The sequence below is a fragment of the Pinus tabuliformis genome, chromosome Q (assembly GCF_031772625.1).
Source record: "Pinus tabuliformis cultivar Carrire ecotype Pingquan chromosome Q, CPIR1, whole genome shotgun sequence".
Classification (NCBI taxonomy): Eukaryota; Viridiplantae; Streptophyta; class Pinopsida; order Pinales; family Pinaceae; genus Pinus; species Pinus tabuliformis.
This window is the reverse complement of record NC_142296.1, coordinates 1,301,312,899-1,301,318,198: the sequence shown is the minus strand read 5'-3', so window position 1 is coordinate 1,301,318,198 and position 5,300 is coordinate 1,301,312,899.

The window sequence follows — 5,300 nt, the reverse complement described above, 5'->3', positions numbered from 1 at the left end:
AGTTTGAAAAAACTCTTTGCCTACTACTGTAAGCCATGCACACGGACGAATTCTTTATGCACGGTGACAAATCTGTTAGAAATATTCCACATGGTAGTCTCAAGTGTTGATTCTTCAGCAAGTATCGCTTTCCTCATCTCTGCCATTGCAGAAACTATACTTTTCTCTCTTAATTTTTTTACCTCTTTCTTGGCAGCCTACAAGTTCTTTACCATTTTTTCATTCTAGGCCAACAGGAACTTAACATTTGATCTTGTTGCTCCTGCATAGGCCAAGGTGGCATCGACAAGGGCAGTTGGATGCTTTCTGACATCTAAAACTATCACCCTTTTTTTCATGAATGTAGGTTACGTGTGATCATCCGGAAAGTGCTTCCTCCGTGCCTGTACAATCTTATTTTGTAACTCTTCAAATGAAATATTGTACACATCCATAACTGGATCATCATCAAGGAGAACAACCTCTCCTTGCTCGCTCGGGAATGGTTCTAACACTCGAAGTGGTGGAGATTGAGAGGTGACCTTGAGTGCTCTCGAAATAAGGTCTTCATTCTATGGCTCCTACTGCAACTCCATGTCCGACACTTCAATTAGTTGCTCAATCTACTGAGCAAGCTCTCGATCCTACATTTGTTCACCATCTTCCTCAGCTATTGGTTGTTATGAATCCTCAACCTATATGGGTGTTGATTTCTCTATCATCGTGCCTTACCTTTCTTCTTCCACCTATTTCTGCTTGTCTTCCCTTTCTCTCCTTATCAGATACTTCTCTTCCTTCAACTTCTTCTCTGTTTCCTGCAACTTTAGTTTTGCTTCTTACAACCTTTGCTTTTCTTTCTTCCTTCACTCTACTCTCTTTAGCCACTGATCCCTCTTTTCCTTTGATGCCAAAGCTGCTTTCTCACTGATAAGATTTTCTCTCATATTGTAGCTTTGGTTTTCCTCTGGGTTCTCGACAATCTTCCTCTTGCCCTTGTCTTGCGCTAGCTTCCTTCTTATTGTTGATGTTGTTGTTACTTCCTGTGCTACTACTACCTACAGAGCAACCTCCAAGTTGGGGCTATACTAACTGGATCATGGAGCCTAGAGTCATTGTAATGGTACCTCAAAGGGTCCTCCTCGTTCTAGTGAAATGTCCCGTGGATCCATGGATAGTAAACATTCACATAGTGGTTCTTGTAAATACTATGGGGATCATACATATTAAAGTATTTGGTGCCAAACTTGAACTTCAATATCTCCTTAGCTTCAACATCTGCATCTTTCAAGTTCTTAATCTTGTATAATCTAATCTGCAAAGGAAGAGTGTGCCATTGTGCCTTCTTCTTCCTACACAGACCTATTGATAACCTTATGGAGAGGTGATATGAGATCTCTTGCATGACCAAATTGTCTGTGGCATACCTTGGTAGAACATGCAGAGGCTTCTCTCGGTTAAACACTCTGATGAAGGTGCCACCAAGTGATGCATACCAATCTGCAATGTTAAGTATCACCTCCATTTCTTCCTAGGAAATGCAAGGTGGATCCTGCTCAAAGATCAGTTTGTATAACGGGATGATGAAATGGTTAGTCGTCCTTGCCATTATTCCTCAGTAGATGCAATCTGAAAGCAACTTGCAATAAATGTTGACGACAGTCTCTTTTGGTGTCCATGTCCAACTCATGCCAGGAAACTGTTGTTGGGCACAGATTACATCCAGTAAGTATGCGAACATGTAGAATCTCGTTTGCTCATCCTTGGGGTGAATTCTTGGCATTAGTCACATGGATTTTCAACTGATGAGCCAACAAGTTCGACTAGTTGAATAGTATTCCATCACTCACCAACTGGTCCAATACAACTACCCAACCTTCAGGAAAGGTGTATGTGATCTCTTAACTGTATATTCAGAATGCAAAGATGATCAAAAACTGATAAGCCTCTCTGAGAGACTTTGTCTTGTAAACATGATTAGGTTTCTGTCTTAACTTTGATGGCTATTTCACCCAGCGCTTTGTTGGAAATAATACTAAGGAGGGGGGGGGGTGAATCAGTATTATCAGGTCAATAAAGCTTTTTCATTTCCAAACTCTGATTCATATATGCTACTTCCACAACTTCTAATGATTTAGTTAATTGATCTTCAATGAGTGCATTAGAATATTATCAACCATATTAACAGTAAACAAGTGCAGTAAAATAGAACAGATCATCACACACATGAAAACCATGATATAAGGTGGAAACCCAATGTGGGAGAAAACCACCTGCTGCAAGTCATCTCAATCTTCTTCTTAATAAGAAAATCCTTTTACAATATTTATGTACTGGTGCAGTCTTATACTAGTACGCAGGCTTCTACCTGCAGAGAGCTACAACCCTCCTCTCGTTCTCCAGACTCTCCTGGAAGGGAGCTATGACCCCCTTTGCTCTTGTACTAACCGATGTACTAGTACGTAGGCTGCTACCTACTACAATGCTCCAAAGTTCTCAACTGCTACTAGAAGGGAGCTACCACCCCCTTAGCTCTTGTACTAGCTAAGATACTAGTACGTAGGGACCACCCTACAATCTTCTCTCTTCCGGGTACCATGTTTCAGACATTTTCAGACTGGATACACCTGAAGCACAATATATAATCTGAAAGGCCACGTTTCATCCAATTTTCATACTGGACCCTTTAATATCATTGAAGCACACAATTCTTTTGAATCACCCAATCACCAGATCAATACACTTTACAAGGATAGTATGTATGATCGCAATCAGATCTAGTTACCCAAGCATCAGATCCATGACAGTTATCACCCGATTTAGTCAACAGAGGCTGATATTAAGACCCAAACAGAGGATTTACATACTGTTGCACACCCGGAGGCTAAACAAGAAAAAACTTAATATTGTGCACTTAGAACCCTTTAGTAAACAGCAGAAGCGGCTAGAGCATATATAAGAAATGATTGCAGCTTTGTTAAAAAGAACCTGAGGGTGACCGCTCCCACATCACCTCCTGAATAGCGATTCTCCACACCCGAAGAGACTTCTGTCTTTTGCGTGTCTGCGGTGTTAGTGTTGGTCTTGAAAGCCCTCCATCAGTGATCAAAGCTCTTTGCATTTGCATTAGTAGGTGTCTCATCAGTGTCAAATTTTGCATCCCGTTAGGCATGCCATAACCCTGATGGAGGAGCTGGTCTATTTATACCCCTCTTGGCTTTGCTGGATCAGGTCATATCAGTCATTAAGTTTTTCAAGCTTGTCTTGATTTGTCTTGAGGTCAAAGTCCTAGGTCTAGGGTTTTGGTCATTTATCTCTGCAAGGTCATGTCTTTGGAAATCCATGAGTACTCAGCAAGCCAGAGGGAGGATTGTAAACATGTTTCTTCGATATTTTTATCTTGTACAGTGAACTTTCACCTTGGATTTAAAAACTCTGTTTTTAAAGCCAAGGTCATTTTCTCAGTTTTTGTAAATAAGTGATGAAATTTCAAAAGTCTTCAGCGGACAAAATGCAACCCTGGTCCCCTTGCCAAGATCCCTCAGATGATCTACCTGCAAAAAGAATCAAGTCAAAGCACTCAAATAAGTCAAAATCAGGATAAAAGAAACCAAAAATCAGTGTTATAAAGTGTCAAAAGGAAAACATTAGAAAGTGGGTTTATGAATGAAATTTTTTCAAATGAAATCCATAAAAGCCTAAATTCCCTCCTTTCACTCTCATTGTGCATCCTAATGCTTGCAAGAGAGGTTTGAGAGAGCGATTGTGAGAAAGGAGCAACGACAGAGCAATTTCGGGCAGCAGAGAGGTGCGCGACCCGTTGAGCCAGGTGCGCGACCTGTTGGGTGTGCGCGACCCGTCAGAGGGTCTCCCACCGTTCAGAAAAACAACGGGCGCGACCCGTCAGAGGGGCGCGACCCGTTGAAGGTGGTGCGCGACCCGTTGAACCGCCTTGCTGCAAACTTCAAACAAATTACTTCAAACTCCTTCCAAGCTATCAATTTGCTCGAGGTAGGTGCTCTAAACATGGATTAATTGCTGGTTATGATGGTGGGTGTCATGAACATGTTAAAATGATTAAAATTTTGCAAGTGGAACTCCTTTATATGGCTGCAATGTTAATGAGCAAATGGTGCTAGGGTTTATGTTGTTTCAAGTTATTTTTCCCTTTGGTTTGTTTCCCTCCTTTCCCTTTCACTCACACTTATATGTTCATCTCTTTTCCCATATTATTTTACAAATAAAATGCAAATCTTTCCCCATCCCTAATCATTAAAAAATGAAAACCCTACCCCTCTCCCAAAGCATCAAAAAACAAAATTCAAAACCCTAGTTTCCCCCACCATATGCATGTGTAAATAAAACAAGAATGTTGGTAAATATGTCAGCATGTTGTGTGTATGGTTTCCCTATTTCCCCTATTAATGCATGTAAGCATATTCCCATGTTCACTTTCATACATGTTTTTTCCCATATACAATGATCTTTGCAAATGATTTCCCAATTATAAATATGTATTCCTGTATGCATAATGATTTGCAACATTTCCCTTAAAAATTCCCTGTTATATTTATATATTCCCATTCCTTGTTAAAGAATCCCTCCCCTAACATTTCCCTCATGTCTTTTTCCCCTTGAAACAGCATAGATTTCAGCACTTTTTGCAGGCAGAGACAGCAGTTCAGTTTGTCCACTTTGCTCCTAAACCATGTCAGAAACCGAAACTTATGAGCAAAGTGATGACCATTCATCATCTACAGAGGTTGAGGTACAGAGGAGGCCTCGTAGGGGTGGTAAGGGTGGACATCATAAGCGAGAGGAGCCCACCTCTTTGGCAGAATTACAGGCTTGTCCCATGGCAGTGACTTGTTTTCAGTACATGTCTTGTTATCAGTTTTGTGAGAGGATCTCCCGGATTCAACATCACAGAGAGTTGGCCCGCCTCTTTGTTTTACATTTGCATGATGGACATGTCAATCTAGCAGGGGTAGATTTTACATTGACACCCGAGGTGATCTCACATGCTACAGGGATACCAAATGTTGGTGAGGTGTGGCCTAAGCGCAAGTTGCTAGATATTGTTCACTTTGAGCCTTATGTCCGGGCACCATTCTTGAGACATTTAGCGGGTGTTTTTCCATTCAGATTTCTCCGGAGCGAGTATGCTCCCATCATGAGGCTTATCATGCATTATTTTACCTGTGAGGGCAGATTTTCACAGGTGTACTCATATCACATTCGCCTCTTGATGCACTTCACCCGAGTGAGGATGATGAACATCCCGGTTTTCTTCTTTCAGAACATTCAGAAGATGGTGCCCATGT